Raw genomic sequence first — 18,572 nt, forward strand, 5'->3', positions numbered from 1 at the left:
GTCAGTGCTCTTAACCACTGAGCCATCTCTCCAGCCCCACTATCTACTTTTCAAAGGATTGGTCTTTGGGCAGGAAGATGTCTCAGCTGGGTAGTGTTTCTTTTTCTTTTTTTTTTTTAAAGATTTATTTATTTATTTATTTATTTATTTATTTATTAATTATGCATACAGTGGTCTGCCTGGATGTTTGTCTGCAGGTCAGAAGAGGGCATTGGATCCCATTATAGATGGTTGTGAGCCACCATGTGGTTGCTGGGAATTGAACTCAGGACCTCTGGAAGAGCAGTCAGTGCTCTTAACCGCTGAGCCATCTCTCCAGCCCTGGGTAAAGTGTTTCTTGGTTTCAAACTTTAAATTCCTCTGTGTAACAACTGATACTTGGTTTCCATAGAAGAGACACTAAGTACACTAGTGACCTTAGTATACGATTAGTAGCTTGCATAATAGCATTGTGTGATTGGTTCTTGTACACTGAACTATCTAGGGGTGTTATGGCCACAGCAGGTTGCAAAGGGGTGAAATAATAGGAGGTGGGGGAGGAAGGGCTGGGAAAGATGGCTCAGGGGATAAAGTGACCCGAGTTTGATCCCCAGCACCCACCCCAAAAAACTGGGCATGGAGGAGGGGCTGGAGAAATTCTTCAGGGCTTAATAGTAGCTGTTTCTCTTCCAAAGGGCCTGGGTTCAATTTCTAACACTCACATGACAGCTTGTAAAAATCCCATAAATCCCGGTTCCAGGAGTCTGATACCCTCTTCTGACACACAGGCTACAGAGACATACATTTGAGCAAAACACTCATACACGTGAAATCAGAGAACAAAACCAGAAACCTTAAAGTAAAATGAAACAGCAGTAGCCATGGGGGTGGGCATCTGTCACCCCCCTCTGCTGCAGTGTCAGGGATACGTATGTCCTGGGACTTGCTGGCCTTGCTGGCCAGATGGTTTAGCTGAATGTGCCGACTCCAAGTGCACAGAGAGACTTCTGGCCTCCACACGTGCAGGCATGGGTGAATAAGCTCACATACACATGTATACAGGCTTAAAACGCATACGAAAGAGATACATAGATATCCACACACTCACGTGTATATAACAAGTAAAATGTCAATTCTTTGTTAGTAGTAGCTAGTCCTTTGGCGGCTGTGGCTTATTGGTTGGACATGCTGTGGGTTCAATCCCCAGTACCACAAAAAGAAAAAAATGCATCAAAAGTCGGGGGTAAAGTAATATGCTTGTAGGTAGTGTGTCGTGTGTTTGCATCCAGTGCACCAAGCCCTAAGCTTTATCCTCAGCCTCTCGTAAAACGGGCAGAATGTTTGTGTGGGACACTTGGGAGGTAGAGGCAGGAGATCAGGAGTTCGAGGTCATTTTTGGCTACGTAGCAAGTTCGAGTCTAGCCTGGGCTACCTGAGGTTATCTCACCCTTCCAAACAGATAAGCACACAGCTCTTTTTAGTCTCGTAATGTCTGTGTAAACTTGAAGTGACACTGAATCTATTACATTTGATCTATTAAAAAAATAGGCATGCATCGCTTCTCGGCCTTTTGGCTAAGATCAAGTGTAAAAAATAGGCATGGGGGCAGCAAATTTGTGACTGAATCTGGAGTCCATCTTAGCTTCTCCGGGCCACACTGAAGGAGGAATTACCTTGAACTACGTATTATACAAGCCACTGATGTAAGCTGATAAGCAAAACCAAACCCCCCTGAGTCCATTTTTGTAGCCTTTTCCACCACTGTCTTCACACAATAAGGTTTGAACAGCCTGGGATCTTCTCCAGTGGCCAAGGAGGCAGCCATCCTGCGGCCTGTCAGCCTGGCTTAGATGCCTGGTGTGGTAGTGGGGACTGAGACATCCAGGTACCGACTCCGACGGATGGGGCTGAATTTGTTGGAGTCAGGAAGCAATTGTGCATTAAACTAGGTGAAGCAAGCTCTTTGCAGCTTAGGAAAGGGCCATTAAGCCCTGGGGAGATTTGTGTGTTTATCTCTCCCCTGTTAGTTGCTTGATATTACATAACCAGCAAGTGGGTTTCATTGGCAAACGGGGCGGTAGGGTAAGCACGTGGCTTGTTCTTCCCCAATTCTGACAGGAAGATTGGAATAAGTCACCATTATAAGCACTCCAAAATTCATTCTCTCTCTCCCTTCCCCCCTCTGTGTGTGTATCGTGTATGTGCGAGTGTAGGTGCACACATGTGGTGAGAGTCGGTTATCTCCTTCGTCGTATGGGCCACGGGGATTGAACTCAAGTCATCAGACTTGGCAGCAGGTGCCTTGACACGCCTTACCGTCTCTGAAAGCACGTTGAAATCTATGGTTTTGTAATCCAGCTCTGTCACCTAGAATTTTGACATTCACCTTAGAATGGCTGGTTGATAAAGAGGAACAATGGATTGTGGCTTTGGAATGTTCCACTGCAGAGGGGCCCATCTCTAAGCGGTGCCTGTGGACTCCCGGCCATGTGCTCTAATGGGACCCTGGGATGAAGACCTTGGGACTTGAGGTCAGTTTAAGCACTTGCTTCCTCGTTAAACTGGCAGGTGCTCCAAGGTGGACCCCAGTTCGATTGCTTCTTGGAGTTCTAAGGGTCACCTCTTAGGAGGAATTTTTCTCTTTGTGTGTACATGTGCAGACATCTGGAGGGTAAAGATTAACTTTGAGTGTCTCCTAACTTGTTTTTGAAGACACAGTCCCCATCATTGGCCTGGAGCTCACCAACTGGACTAGGCACACTGGCTTGTGAGCCCCAGGATCCTCCTGTCTGTACCTCCTTATCGCTGGAGTGATGTGTTGACCACTACACCTGGCTTTTTTTGGTGTGGCGTGATGGTTAGCTTTGACAATCTGAAATCACCTAAGAATCATCTCAGTGACAAATTGTCTCCATTGGCTTGGCCTGTGGGCTGGGGATTGTTTCAGTTAAATTAACTGATGAGGGACGACTCAGCCCACTCTGGGCAGCACCATTCCCCTGGCTTGGGGTCCTGAACTATTTAAGAGTGGAAAAACTGAGCTGAACCCAAACAAGGGAGCATGCATGCATTTATTTTCCTTGTGCTCTTGATCGTGGATGAAAAGCGCCCAGCACTCTCGAGCCGTGATTCTCTGCAGTGATGGATTGTAACCTGCAAGTGTGAGCTGAAATAAACCCTTTCTCCCCCACGTGGCTTTTTGCCAGGGTATTTTACCATAGCAACAGAGAGCAATTAGAACCTGTGGATTCTGGGAATCACACTCAACTCCTCATGCTTGAGGAGCAAGCACTTTACTGACTAGGCCATCTCCCCACCTTGCTCTTTCTATTAAGAATCAGAGACGTCATGTGCGCTTTGATCTGTCAGCTGTTCCCTTGTCATGGGCCTGGGCATTGGCTTTGGAATTCATCAGGCTGGGCAGAGGCCAGCACTCAGGGTTTTGTCCCCATGACTGATTACTGCTCAGGAAGGACCAGGTGTCCTTTCTTTCTTTTACAGCCCTGATGGGTGGCAAGGTCATAGCCTTGACTCCAAGACACTCAGCCCTTAGTTTTCATCCTGGCCTGGAAGTCTTGTGGTAAGAGAATTCAAAGAATGGACTAAAGAAAACTCAAGCAGACAGCATCCAAGTTTGCCCAGTGGTGAGTTTCTCCTCGCCAGTCTGTGGTTGTCTGGCCTGGCTCTGTCCATAGGAGCTTATTCGGGTGAAGGAAGCGCAATAATGTGCTCTCTTCAGGAGCAGGGATGGAGGCATGCAGGGCCCACAGGGTGGTATACTCTGGATTACTGTGGTGCCTACGTGTAGGGCTCATGTAGCCCGCTACCTTAGGTTACCTGGAGGATCCAGTTAAGCAGGTCAGTGTTTGTAAGGTTGGAAGACTAGTGCCTAGGACAAGTGAGAAAATAGAGGCTGGAGAGATGGTTCAGTGGTTAAGAGCACTTGCTCCTTCTCCAGAGGACCGGGATTCAGTTCCCAGAACCTGCATGATGACAGCTCACTGCCTGAAGGTCGAGTTCTGGGGGTTCTGATGCCCCCTTCTGGCCTCCAGGAGCATTGCACACACATAGCGTGTGTACACACACACACACACACACACACACACACACACACACACACACACACAGAGGCAACACAGACACATACAATAAAAATAAATCTTAAAAAGGAGAAGGAAAATAAAGTCTAGGTGAGGTGGTGTGTGCTTTTGGCCCTAGTATTTGGGAGGCAGAGGCAGGTAGAATGTGGAGAGTTCAGCCATCAGCCTGGCATACATAGTGAGTTCTAGGGCAGCCAGGGCTCCACAGCGAGATTTCTCTTCAGAAGGAAGAAAATGTATGAACTCTCTGCATTCCCCCAGTGGGGTGGAGGGAAACGCAGGGTGGCTTTTGCTTGTTTGATTTTTGACAGTGTCGTTTAGCCCTACTTGTTAACAACTTGTCTTGTAGCCAGGGTGGACCTTCAACCTCTGATCCTCCTGCCTCCGCTTCTCTTGATGCTGGTATCTGAAACCAGGACTTCAAGCATCAATCACTCCGCCAAGTGCGCTCCATGCCCGCGCCTCTTGTTCAAGGCTGCAAGTTCATGGACTGTGCTGCTCCTTCTCGGGAGCCACAGTGTCATTCTTTAGGGTATGCACAGCAAAATCTTCTTAACCTCGATTTAAAACAAACCAGTCTCTTCAGAGATGGCTCCTGTGTTTGCTCACACGTGAGCATCTTGGTCACACCTCGCTTTCCTCAGCTCTTGGCTCCATTGGGTGGTTTTTGTTTGTTTGTTTTGTTTTTAAGATTTTAGCTATTGTCATTTGCAAGTAACCAGTGTTGTTGGACACCTTTCAGGATGACCTTGGACTCCCCATTCTCCTGCCTCAACCTGCCAAGTGCTGAGATTACAGGCGTGTCCTGTCGTGAACAGTTAGTGTTGGGGATGGAACCCTGATTTCATGCTCTACCAACTCAGCTACATCCCTAACCCCGAACTAGGTTTTAACCCGGGTGTTTCTCTTCTATTAGTGTTTTTATTATATTTACTTATTTTTGTGTGCCTGCAGACATGTGGACGACAGAGGGACAGCCTTTAGGAACCAGTTCTCTCCTTTTATAAGTCAAGTACCCAGGATCAAGTGCTGTCGGACATGGTGGCTCTTGCCATTGTCTGCTGGGCTGCCTGGCTAGCCCTGTGTTGTTGGTTTTCTTACCTTTATTTTTGCGAGCGTTATTTATATATTTGAATGTTTATTTTTACTTACATGACTCTGTGTATGTATGTTTGTGTAAATGTATGTGCATGTATGTATGTGTATGTGTGTTTGTGGGTGTGTGTATATGTGCTTGTGAGTCTATATATATATGTATCTCTGTGTGTATATGAGTCTATGTTTGAGTGTGTATGTATATGTGCATGTGTCTATATATGTGTGTATGTGTGTGTGTGCATGTGTACATGTATGTGTGTGAGTGTGTGCATCTGTGTGTGTCTGTGTGTGTCTAAGTGCTGGGCTTAGGGCAGTGTCTGTCTGGAAGTGTGTGGAAGGTGGTGCTCTTGGATTTTGTGACAAGTTCTATTCAAAGACCTTCAGGGATCGTAGAGCAATTACGGGGCAGTCAGAGCGGAGGCTCATTTCAGAGCATCACGTTACTGGAAGCAGTTCTGCCAAATAATTCCTTCCGCTTTAGGATACATCCTTGTGGGGGCGGGGTGTGTGTGTGTCTCAGTGGATAAGGCACTTGCTGAGCAAGCAGGAGGAACTGAGTTCAAATCCCCAGAGTCCTGAGTAAAGTGGGACATGGCCACATGCATCTGTAATCACTGCTGAGACAGAAGGCAGATCCGCGGGCCGGCCAGCCAGTCTGGCAATATGCAGCATCGAACAACAGAAGGGAAAGCCCACCTCAGACAAGGGGAAGGTGAGGACCAGCTTCCAAGGTTGTTCTCTGACCTCTATGTGCATGTGTGACTTACACACCTCTGTGCATATGTGAGCACGTGTCCATCACACACATTACACAAAGGACATTTGCCATTGATGGGTGGCTCTGGGGCTTGCTGGCTGATGCCCTTGGAGATGGTAGAAGGGATGGGGGGCAAATCTTCATTCTTTCTGAGAAATGGATACTTTGCATTTTAACTGTCAATGGAATGTGTGCAGAGGTCAGAGGGCAGCTTGGAATGGTTGGTTCTTTCCTTTCACTTCGTGGTTCCTGGGGACTGAACTCAGGTTCTTCGGCCTGGTGGCAAGCACCTTTACCCGCTGAGCCATCTCGCCAGCCCTGAAATGGATGTTTCAAGCAGGAGAGCCCAGTTTGCTTGTAACCTTACAGGGTCCGTTTATCCTTGCTTTCTCATTCAGGTCAAATGCCTCTGCGTGAGGAATTTGGCCAGTCAGAAAGTACTTAAATGGATTCCCCTGATACATCTCATTTCTAGAGCCTGTTTGTAATCCTAATTGATATAAATATTCCTTTTATTGTACGCGAGAACTGAGTGCTGCACTCTGGTTTGCTCAGATTTACCCTGGATTACTGAACACTGAAGAGGTAGCTGAAGCCCTGAACGATAAGCTGGTGCCAGCCTCATTCTGAGGAATTGCCCTGGCACTGGGGCTGCAGAAATGAGATGGTCATAGTGTGTATGTGAGTGAGTATGTGTGCGCATGTGTGTGTGTGTGTGTGTATATGTGTGTTTATGTGTGTATGTATGCATATATATGTTTGTATGTGTGTAATGTGTGTGCATGTGTGCTTATGTGTATATATGTATACATATATGTATACATGCATTCATGCATGTGTGTATATGTATGTGTGCATGCATGTTTATATGTAGGTTTGTATGTGTATGTATGCATATATATGTGTGTATATATGTGCACCTGTGTGTGTACATGCATGTATATATGTGTGTGTATGTGTGTATGTGTGTTTATATGTGTGTGAATGTATGCATATATATGTGTGTGCATGTGTATGTATGTGTGTGCATGTGTGTATATGTGTTTATATGTGTGTGCATGTGTGTATGTGTGTTTATATGTGTGTGAATGTATGCATATATATGTGTGTATGTATGTGTGCATGTGTGTATATGTGTATGAATATATGCGTATATATGTGTATATGTGTGTACATGTGTGTGCATGTGTGTGTATGTATGTATGTGTGTGCATGTGTGTTTGTATGCATATATATGTGTGTGCGTGTGGTACTGCGGTGATAAGCCTTCACTTTATCACTGAGCAGCATTCCCCAGCCCCAGTCAAGTGTTTGAGTGGAGGCTGACTACAATGGCCTACGTTTTCAACTTCACACAACGTAGAATCACCTGGAAAGAGTTCCACTGAGGAATTGTCTTGATCAAGTTGGCCAGTGGGAATGTCTATAGGCAACTGTCCTGATTATTTAATGGCTGTGGGAAGATCCAGCCCACTATGGGTGGTGCCATTCCCTAGGCGGCCATATGAGTGGAGAAAGTAAGCTTTGTGCAGGTGTGAGTGCATTTCATTTATTGCTCTCGACTGTGGGTGTAAAGTGGCCAGTTCCCCCAAGGACCTGCTCTGTGACTTTCCTGCTTTGATGAAGTGACCTGAATTTGTAAGCCTAGTATAAACCGTTGGCTTTAGTTGACTTTATTGCAGCAACAGGAAACAAAGCTAAGATACTAACCCATGTTCTGGAAGGGCTCTCTGAGAGTCCCCATCTGCAGGGTCCTGGGTCTTGAGCTCTTTGGCTTTTCAGAGTTTCTCAGGTTGAGAATCCATCAGCACTTGGGGAAGCACTGAGTGTGTCTCTCTGTGTTTCCGGGTTTTGGAAAGAGTTTTCCAGTGAATAGACAGGGTCTCAAGTGGATAGTTGTACTTAAATGCTCAATGGGTAACTTTGAATCTGCATCTGAGAGAGCTGCATTTCAAGGAGCAGAATGGCCACATGTTACACTCCAAGAATAATCCTGGCATTTTTCCTATATCCTTTCTCTGGATCCGTTTTCCAAGATAAATCAAAGTAATGTCTCACACAAGGAAGGAGAAGCTAACAATTTTCTTCCTAGGCCTACAGCCTCAGACAAACTTGCCCTGCCCTTCATTTACAGGTGAAAAATGTCCCCAGAGAGATGAAGTTTAGTTTATTTCCAGAGTTTATGCAGAGTGGAGCAAGAAATCAGATCTGGCTTCTCGGATGGTGCTGGAGAAGCTCCAGGAAGGCGATGTAAAAACTCCTTGTTTTTTTTCCTCTTCCTTTTAGCTCTGTGGTTTTGTTAAATATGGGACAATATTTTCTGGCTGGTGCCCCGAGGCTCACCTGATGTTCTGGTTAATTTATTAGCTTGTATTGAGTGATGGAGAAGGCTTCAAAATATGTCGAGAGCTTTCCTGTCGGGAACTTGGTGTCCTGGAAGGTATTAAAAGACGGCTTTGGGGATAACAGTCTCAGGCTAGTTTCTTTTTTTTTTTTTTTTTTTTTTGGTTCTTTTTTTCGGAGCTGGGGACCGAACCCATGGCCTTGCGCTTCCTAGGTAAGCGCTCTACCACTGAGCTAAATCCCCAGCCCCATTTCTTTAGTTATGTAGCTTTGAGAACTAAGTGGGAGTTTCATAGCCCAAGTGGCTTTATATTTTAATACGATGTGTATAGACAGTGTCTCTATCCCAGGCTGCTTTTAAAAAAAAATTTTTTTTAAAGATTTATTTATTTCATTTTTACAATGTAGCTGTCTTCAGACACACCAGAAGAGGGCATCAGAGCCCATTACAGATGGTTGTGAGCCACCACATGGTTGCTGGGAATTGAACTCAGGACCTCTGGAAGAGCAGTCAGCGATCTTAACCACTGAGCCATCTCTCCAGCCCCCCAGGCTGGTCTTTTTTTTTTTTTTTTTTTTTTTGGTTCTTTTTTTTTTTTCGGAGCTGGGGACCGAACCCAGGGCCTTGTGCTTCCTAGGTAAGCGCTCTACCACTGAGCTAAATCCCCAGCTCCCCCCAGGCTGGTCTTAAACTCAGTATACAGGCAAGGAAAAACTTGAACTTATCTTCCGGCCTCTAACTCCTAAGCTCTGAAGCCCATGGAGGCCAGGGAGGGCATTCTACCCCCTGGATCGGGGCGGAGTTACAGGAGGTTGTATGCCATGTGATACAGGTCCTGGGAACAGAACTTGGGTCCTCTTCAAGAGCAGTGAGCACTTTTAACCTTTAGCCTGGGTCAGTTCTTGGTGGCACCTGTCTTGTTGCAAGCATGGTCTTGTTGTACACTCATTCATTTTTGAGGAATTGCTGCTTTGGCTAGAAAAGTGACTTTTTTTCAGGACCCTTATTCTTTAGAGATGGTAGTTGATCTTTCCAGGAGACACTCCCCATGTTACACTGACAGGCTTTCCATGTGTACTTCCTCTGGCTTACTGAAGGGAGGAAAACGGTCCAGGTCTAGATCAGTGGGTTCTCATCCTCCCTAGCCCTACAACCCTCTAATACAGTTCCTCACGTTGCGCTGACACCAAACCCAAACCACAAAGTTATTTTGTTGCTACTTCATAACTGTGATTTTGTTACCATTACGAACCATAATGGAAATTTTCTGATAGTCTTAGGTGACCCCCTGTGAAAGAGTACTTCAACCCCAGGGGTCTCCACCCACAGGCTGAGAACTGATGTACTAAATAGTAAATCATTTCCATTCTGCCATTGTGGCCTAAAGGCAGCCTTGGACAATATATGAGCAGGAACACATGGTTGCTGTTCTGGGAAAACCTGATCTACAGAGGCTGCGGTGATAGTTCAGTGGGTGAAGTGCTTGATCCGCAATCATGAGGGCCTGAGCTGAGGTCTCTGGCACCCACACAGCAACACCAGGCCTGGTGGCCTGTATCTGTAACTCCAGCATTAGTTAGGGAAGTTGAGACAGGCAGATCCCGGGGCGGGGCTCGCTAACCAGTCTGTTTAGCTCAACGGTAAGCTGTGGGCTTGGGGAGATCCATGTACCAAAAATGAAATGAAATTTAAAAAAAAAAAAGTCTTAGGGTTTTACTGCTGGGAACAGACACCATGACCAATGCAAGTTTTATAAAGGACAACATTTCATTGGGGCTGGCTTACAGGTTCAGAGGTTCAGAATCCATTACCAACAAGGCAGGAACATGCCAGCATCCAGGCAGGCAGGGTGCAGGAGGAGCTGAGAGTTCTGCATCCCCATCCGAAGGCTGCTAGCAGAATACTGACTTCCAGGCAGCTAGGGTAAGGGTCTTAAAGCCCACACCCACACTGACACACCTACTCCAATAGGGCCACACCTTCTAATAGTGCTACTCCCTGGGCCAAGCATATTCAAACCATCACAGGGGGCAATTGAGAAAAACACTCAGTGATCACTCATGACCTTCACGTGCAACCACATTTATGTGCACCCACATGTATGTGCACCCACATGTACATATGTATATACTCAAACATACTCATAATACACCACACACACACACACACACACACACACACACACACACACACACACACACGGGCTGGGGAGATGACTTGGGTTGTAAAGTTCTTGCCTTGCAAGCATGAAGAGTTTTTTTTTTTTTCCCCCGGAGCTGGGGACCGAACCCAGGGCCTTGTGCTTTCTAGGCAAGCACTCTACCACTGAGCTAAACTCCCAACCCTGAGTTTTTTTTAAATTTAGCTTTAAATACATATTTTAATTATGCATACACGTGTATGTCTGCGCATGTGCCAATGCAGGTGCCCGAGAGATCCAGAAGGGAGCATGTGATCTCTTGGAATTAGAGTTACAGGCTGCTTGGTGTGAGCTGGGGACTGAACTTAGGACCCCTGCAAGAGCACTATGTGCTCTTATTGGCTGATCCATCTCTCCAGCCCCCAGGACCTGAGTGTCATCTCCAGAACCTGTGTGAAAAAAATCCCAGCTGTGATGGTGTGTGCTTGTAACCTCCGCACCGCAGAGGTGGAGGCAGGGGGATCCCTGGAGTTCACCGGCCCACTTGGTGAGCTCCACGCCAATGGAAGACCTTTGCCTCAAAAAAACCCCATGTGGATGGCATCCTTGGGCGGATGCATTTATGCAGGCACACAGACACACAGGCATGCACCCACACACAAAGCACAGTGTTAGTTGTCAGAATCGGGATCAAATTAGGCATAAAACAAACAAGCCATGCTCGTCAGGGAAGATACTTCTAGGCACTGATTTGTGAAGTACAACATCATTGTCTGAGTTTTTTCTTCTTTCAATTTGGGGGAGGGGGAGACTTTACTTGTTACTTTGGCTCTGCAAAATAGCAGTATCCAGGGGGAACAATGACTGATAGAAATCAGGCCAGGGCTATTGCAATTCACAGCCCAGGGCCAATCTACGGTCAGCGTCCAAAGAACCGCTTTGGTGTACGCTGACTCTGTAGACATCGGGGCTTTCTTTTTTTTTTTTTTTTGGTTCTTTTTTTTTTTTTTTTTTTCGGAGCTGGGGACCGAACCCAGGGCCTTGCGCTTCCTAGGCAAGCGCTCTACCACTGAGCTAAGTCCCCAACCCCCGGGGCTTTCTTGGTAGCTTGAATTTCAGCTCCCTCCCTCGCAAACATCAAAAAAAAGGCTAAACAAAATCTTGTGTGTGTCAACCCTTGCCTTCATCTTTAGCTACCGCAAACACACGGTGAGCCGTTCACCAGAGAATAACCACTCACCCGAGAGTGAGCACTCACCAGCCTCAAGCCCCACAGTGTGACTCTACCCAATGGAAATTTCAGAGGAGCGCGCCCCAGGTGGGCTAGCTTCTTTCCCCACAACCGTGTCCCGGATGCTCAGAGTGTGCCAGGGTTACTTCCGTGGAATTTCTTTCAGAATTAGTTGCAAAGCAAAGCCATCTCTGCCTGCTTCACAGTCTTGCCTCGATTTTGACTAAAAATGGCATGAGCCTAGAGAGCTGTGCCCCGCCTGGCTGCCACCATGTGTTGTGTTGCCCCCGTAGCTTTCTACATCTCCTGGTCTGTTAAAGGGGGATGGACTTCTCCCAGCTGAGCAGGAGGTGGTGGGCGATGGCAGTGGGTCTCTTAGGTGTTTCTTTGCAGGACCAAAAAGTATTTATTTTAGGTGTAATTGCAACAGTAAAGAAAAAAAAAAAAACCCCAAAGCCAAGTATTGCTGTAGCACTAGGCTTGCCCCTAGACAAGTACTCCAGGCGGCATGGCGTTTGAATGAGATCGTCTCCTCACACAGAGACCTCCAAGACGACCCAATTTACACTCCCGAGAGCGAGGGCAACATCTTTGAAAGGCTGTCATTAAAAAAAAAAAAAAAGTAGGATATATTAATTAAACATGATAGTGTGTTTCATTACGCCATTTTCCTGCCAGTATACATTTTGATCACATTCACCCACTGTGACTCTTCTCTCTTGTCCTTATCCTTCCCGAATTTCACATCTCCTCCTCCTCTTCCTCCTTCCCTCCCTCTTTTTTTTTTTTAAATTTATTTTATGTATATGAGCACACTGCAGCTGTCTTCAGACACACCAGAAGAGGGCATGGGATCCCATTACAGATGGTTGTGAGCCACCATGTGGTTGCTGGGAATTGAACTCAGGACCTCTGGAAGAACAATCAGTGCTCTAACCACTGAGCCATCTCTCCAGCCCTCCCCCTCCCCTCCCCCTCCCCCTCCCCCTCCCCTTCTCCCTCTCCCTCTCCCTTTCCCTCTCCCTCTCTTCCTCCTCCCTTTTTCTTTTTGTGGCCCGTTGAGTTACTCTAGGTTTGCTTATAGAAGCATGAGTAGAGGGTTACTTACATAACCTGGGCGCCTTATGAGTGGCTGTACTTTGGACTAAAATCTCTCCCTTTCCTCCAGAAACAATGAATTGCCTGGATGTCATCTAGGAGGGTGGGAGCCTTGTGAGTCCCTCTCCCCAAAGGGCTGCCATTTTTCACATGGCCAATTGCCTCTGCTCTCTGGACTCTGCGAGGTCTGCTTAGGTTTGCTTTTCTGGGAATCTTGTTGACCGTAGCATGGTTCTTCTGTTCCCCATTCCCTCTTCCATCTCCTCCAGCCTGTGGGAACTTTATGTTCTGTCCTGGGGAGCAGGAGGTGGCTGTGAGAGCCCTTCAGAATGCATTCTGATCAGGATCGCAAGCAGCTTGGGATTTTATTTTATGCATATGGGTATTTCTGTCTGCACTGTATGTATGTACATGGTGTGCATGCAGTTACAGAGAAGGCCAGAAGAGGGCATGCAATCCTCTAAGCTGGAGACAGTTGTTAGTGGCCACATAGGTGCAGGGAACTGAACACAGGTCCTCTGTCTGAGCAATAAATACTCTTAGCTGCTGAACCATCTCTCCAGTACTGAAGTTGGGGATCTTCTAGTATTTCTGAGAAAGAACCAGGCTGGGATGGTGTGTGTAGGAATAACACAGCCTGTCCCCAACTAATTCTCAGTCACGACATGACTCAACCCACTTCTGCCTTGGTGCCTATGCCACCAAGAGGCAGAACATTGAGACATCTAGCCTCCCAGATTATAGCTATTTATTTTCCTCTGCTTTTGCAACCTTGATTGTGTCTGTGTGAGACACTCTAGCTGCAAGAGAGTCAGTGAAAAGTACTTTCTGGCTCCCTAGCCTTTGTAGACCAGGAAGGAGGTCAGAAAGCTGCTGATGGTTCAGAATGAGCTATTCTATAGTGTTTGTTAGTGAGGGCATGTGGACAGTCACAGCAGCTAACCCCTGGTAGATAGATTCTCCTTGTCTTTTGTAGCAGGGGCTGCTGGGAAAAACTGAGTTGTAGGAGTCAGTACAAATGTCAATGCCATTATCAGGAGAGTGGTTTTCTTGGGTAGGAGTGACTGCCAAGCCATACTTAAGTCCATGGCATGGTTCTGACCTTCGGGAGGAGTCGTTCTGCACTTAGGTTGCTGCTGCTGTTATTGTAACAGAGTCTCAAACTGTAGCCCAGGCTAGAGTCTCACACTGAAGCCCAGGCTAACCGTGAAGTCTAGTCAATCCCCCTGCATCATGGAATCACGGTGTGTGCCCTCACACCCAGCACAGCCAGCCCCTGTCTTTTTATGTTATTTCTGATGGCTTAATGACTTTGTGTTGTTTAATTATGCTGCCTGCTGCTCCCTTCAGTGACAGAAGAAGCCATTCCACCTGACAGGCTGTGTCAGATACCTGGGAAGTTAACACAAGTGTACATAAATAGGACTTGGACGGAGGTCTCCTTAGAAATCCTGCGGACGTCACTTCTTCAGCCAAAGAACTGACGACTTAGTTTCTTTTTGAGAGCGGCTTCTACTCTGACGCACACGAAGCCAGTCCACAGAGAGCACCTGAGACCGAAATACTTTATAAAGTGGATTTTAATTTTTAAAAACGTGTATTTTGCCCGTGTGTATGTCTCCATACCATGTACATGCAGTGCTTGAAGAGGTCAAAAGGGGTCATCAGAACCCTTGTAATTGGAGTTACAGACAGTTGTGAGCTGCCATGTAGGTGCTGGGAGTTGAGCCTGGGTTCTCTGGAAGAGCAGCCCACGCTCTTAACTGTTGAGCTGTTCTCCAAGCCTAGTTTTTAAGTTTTAAATTGTAGTGTGTGTGTGTGTGTGTGTGTGTGTGTGTGTGTGTGTGTGTGTGTGTGTGTTGTGTGTTGTATGTTGTATGTGTGTGTGTTGTGTGTTGTGTGTGTTGTGTGTGTTGTGTGTGTGTGAATACATGAATATGTGAATTTGCATATAGTGACCAAAGAGGCCAATAGAAAGCGTTGGATCCCCTTGGAACTGGAAGCGTGAGCTGCCCAACATGCATGCCGGAAACCGAATGTTGTAAGAGCAGCATGCTGTCTTAACTGTGAAGCCACCTTACCAGCCCCAAGGAATTCTTTTTTTTAAAAAATTATTTATTTTATTTATGTGAGTACACTGTTGATGTCTTCTGTCAGACACACCAGAAGAGGGCATCAGATCTCATCACAAATGGTTGTGAGCCACCATAAGGTTGCTGGGAATTGAACTCAGGACCTCAGGAAGAGCAGTCAGTGCTTTTCACCGTTGAGCCATCTCTCCAGCGCCTCCCAAGGAATTCTTATTTTAATGTGGCAGGAGTTAGATATTTTCTTGTTAGTTAGAGACATTTTCTGCTGAAAATGTCAAATGGTTACTTTTATTGAAGTCTTCCATGTGCCCGGACTTTTGTGTGTGTGTGTTTGAGGTTGGGACCTGACTCGTTTGTATAATTTCTGTACCACGTCTGTTTCCATGACAACGGGGAATGACATCTCACACAGCTCAGGACACATGGAAGGTTTTCTGTCAAGGTCATGTTGTTTAGTTTTTATTATTTGTGGTTATGATTGTTACTGTTATTATTCGGTCTTCCATTTTTCCCACGGATCAGTCTCTTCGTGGCGTGCTTACCGTGTGCATTATTAGGAAAGAGAGTTGACAACGGACATTGACCAAGAAATCAAGATGAAGGGGCTGGGCATGGTGGCCTGTAAACTCTCTGTAACCCAGCACTTGGGAAGCTGAGGCAGGAGGAGCAGATCAAGGCCAGTCTGACTTAACGGAGACCCTGTCAGAAACAAACAAACAAAAACAAACAAACAAAGGGAAAAGTAACCTAGAAATTAGTCCCCTCTCCCATTTATCGCGGTCACATACTTGATCTTTAAGTTTAAGCATCGCTAGATAGTTAATTGGCTTGAGTGTTTATTTGCCTCAGAACTTGATTGGTGGTTCCGGGTTTCTCTGGCATTTCTCCCAGTGCTTCACCTTGAGTAATTAGACACTTTTATTATCAAGCTAATTTTGTCACTTTGCATCTTACTTACGCAGACGTTCCCACTTATTTGTGTAAGTATTTTGCGTGTGCACTCCCGGACAGCACGCCCCAGTGCCTGTGTGGTGGTCAGAAGATAAATTAGTTTTTCTCCTCCTCCCTCGTGGGTGCTGGGGATTGAACTCAAGTCCTGAGGCTTGGTGCGTTGGCCACCGAGTCATCCCATTGGCCCATGGTTTACTTATTTGCTCCCACACTTCTGTAGATCTAGTTTCTCCACACATCCATGGCCCCGAAGTTCTCCCAGAGTCTCTTCCGTATTGAATGGCCTTGAACAGGTTGCGTGCCTGTGCCTACATAAAGAGCTTGCTTGGCAGGGTGGTGGGTGGGGTAGCGGTGGTGGTTGTTATTTCTAATTTCTTAGCCCAGGTTTAGTGCAAAAGAGAGGCAGAGAGCAAAACTTCCTGGAAGATTCAAATCTACTCGGCCACACCCCCAGGGTAAGCGGAGCGCACACGCTGAAACCTGGTCAGTAAAACGCAAAACCTTATAAAGTGGACATAAACGGAGCCATAAAACAGGAAGAAAGTTATCAATTTATACGGTGGAGGACGACTGCTCCTTTATGGCTCCACTGCGGTCGTGGAGATTCACTCAAGCTAATGAGCTCTGGGGCTGAAGCGTAGCGTAGCCACAGGCTGCTACTTTTAATAATGTACGAGAAACCCCGTGTGTACCTGGGAAGCGAGCCTGTGGTGTGGCCTATGAAATCACTCCGCACTCAGGACTCTTCTGAGGTGACGAGCTGAGCCCCCCTTCTCTAAACGCATGCAGTCCTGTGGTCTCTGTAGCGGGTGGTGCCCCACCCAGACCTCTCTGTGCAGCCGGGGTTAACTGAGCCCTTAGCTCTTACAGTGCCAGTGGCTAACGCCACCTGCATCCTTCCTTTCCGGGATTGAAGCCTTCAGACTGGAGATGACCCGTCCTCATCCCTGGGTGCCGACTTGTGTTAATGGTTGGGAGTTGTGTTCCCTAAGGCTCTTCCTCACCCTGCTAGGTTCTTCCCAAGACTGGTTTTATGTGTTGGTCCTAGAGAGTGCACCCGACTTCCCAGCATGCTCTGCTCTTAGCATCTCCTGAGTGCTTTCAGAAGACTTAAGTTGAGGGAAGACTTGACAGGGGCTGGGAAGTGATTTCCCACACCGGGGTATAGCTAACCTTAGAGCAGCCCTCTGGGTCAGCACTGGGCAGAACTAGCTTCTGGTTTTGCGAGGAAGCCAGAACCCGTGTTTTGACTCTCGGTGATGCCAGCCGCTGCTGAGTTAGCTGGAGGAGTTGGTACATCAGCCTCGGTATCTGCCTTGTGTGTGGACAGTGTGCACCCATGGCGGATGAAAAGAGGCAGCACATGTCTCAGGCTCTGCAGACTTCTCCTGACAGACCTGTCTCCCATTGACTGCAGTTCCTCCCTCCCGGCTTTCTCTTCCTGGCTGTGTGCTTCTGAGATTTACCAAGTTATGAGAACTAAGTATTCCACGCGGCATCCGGACCACGATCCTTCTCCCTCGGCCCCACATGTAACCACTCAGTGAGAAGGGACCGCTCCACATTTTATGTTTCTGTTTTACTCTTGCTCCCTCTCCTCTGCCGGGAAATCTCCTGATGGGTCTTGTGCAGCTCACAGGCAGGTGCAGGCACCAGGAACCTGCCTAGCTACTCCCAGTACTGTCTCTCCACAGCATGTGTTGTGGGCTTGGTCTTATTGTCACTGTAGTAGCAGAAAGGCTACACAGAAAATAAAATAGAAAACATTAAAAAGTCTTAATTGAGAGCTTATTTGTGTGTGTGTGTGTGTGTGTGCGCGCGCGCGCGCGCATGTGTATCATTGGGGAATGCATGTGTGTTATGGTGCATATGTGGAGGCTGAAGGCAACCTTGCCTGTCAGCCCTATCCTTGCTCTCAGTTTGAGGGTCTTAAATTTACACGTGGACTTCGGGGGACTGCTCTGTCTCTTGTCCCCATCTTTCTATGGGAGCCCTGCGATTACAGATGTATGTACCACTGTACCTCACTTTTACATAGGTTCTGGGGATCCAAACTAATGTCCCCACACTTGGGTGGCAAGTGCTGTACCCACTGATTACCTCCCCAGCCCCCAACTGAGAGGCTTTGAATCTGTCATCATAAATAATGTTCTGAATTCATATATTCCCTCTCCCCCTCCCCCTCCCTCCCCCCTCTCTCTCCCCCTCCCCCTCCCTCTCCCTCTCTCCAGACAGGGTGTTGATCTGTAGCCCATGTGTGTTCCCCAACTCACAGTCCTCCTGCTGCTGTGTCTCCCCTGCTTCAGGGTTCCAGGCGTGCACCCCATGCCTGGTGTTAACTGAATTCCTGCCGGGGAGAAGGAAGAAAGGGAAGGCTGTGGTCATCAGCGCTGATGATTGTTTAGGTAGTTTCAAGGCTAAGCTGGTGAGCCAGCCTGTGAGGAAATGCAGCCAGCACACCTTTTCTCTCATCCCTGTTGGGGTCAGCAGTCAGCGCTGCAGGAGGCCCCTCTCTTCCATTCTGTTCTCTGCCTCCTGGTATTTAAGGGGTTCGCTTCACTCATAGTTTGGTTCTGGTCCACTTTCTCTCCGGGAGCAAGTTGGTACTGCTGTGAGACATGAAGGACAGCAGGGTGCGGGGACAGTGCCTGTCAATGCTGCCCCTCTCAAAGTGATTGAGAAGGAAAGGCGTGAGGTCAGCAGGGAGCTCAGAAGCTGGCCCCTCGCCGTCTCCTCTCAGGGGACTGAGGGTGTCTAGACCTGATGCTTTTGGACTCTCGGTAC

The 18,572-nt window shown here is 47.3% G+C and overlaps 1 protein-coding gene and 1 long non-coding RNA gene across 10 annotated transcripts in view; one reads left to right on the top strand and one right to left on the bottom strand.

Annotated features, from left to right (window-relative positions):
- Positions 1-18,572, top strand: part of Osbpl10 (oxysterol binding protein-like 10) — a 260,005-nt gene that overhangs the window by 20,469 nt on the left and 220,964 nt on the right. Inside the window, exons 1-2 of one of the 8 annotated variants that reach the window (XM_063265644.1) lie at positions 2,431-2,510; positions 3,481-3,623. The exons of 6 other annotated variants lie outside the window; for them this stretch is intronic. The gene's annotated coding sequence lies outside the window, so the exon portion shown is untranslated. Of the gene's footprint in view, positions 1-2,389; positions 2,511-3,480; positions 3,624-18,572 lie in introns of those variants that run through there. One more of the 8 variants, XM_063265641.1, reaches the window with a different exon arrangement.
- Positions 15,268-18,572, bottom strand: part of LOC108351789 (uncharacterized) — a 22,001-nt gene continuing 18,696 nt past the window's right edge. The window contains exons 3-4 of one of the 2 annotated variants that reach the window (XR_001839550.3): positions 18,062-18,135; positions 15,268-17,528 (exon numbers count right to left, since the gene is read on the bottom strand). This is a non-coding gene — a long non-coding RNA (uncharacterized LOC108351789). Of the gene's footprint in view, positions 17,529-18,061; positions 18,136-18,253; positions 18,398-18,572 lie in introns of those variants that run through there. The other variant, XR_005488521.2, reaches the window with a different exon arrangement.

Source organism: Rattus norvegicus, chromosome 8 (assembly GCF_036323735.1).
Source record: "Rattus norvegicus strain BN/NHsdMcwi chromosome 8, GRCr8, whole genome shotgun sequence".
NCBI lineage: Eukaryota > Metazoa > Chordata > Mammalia > Rodentia > Muridae > Rattus > Rattus norvegicus.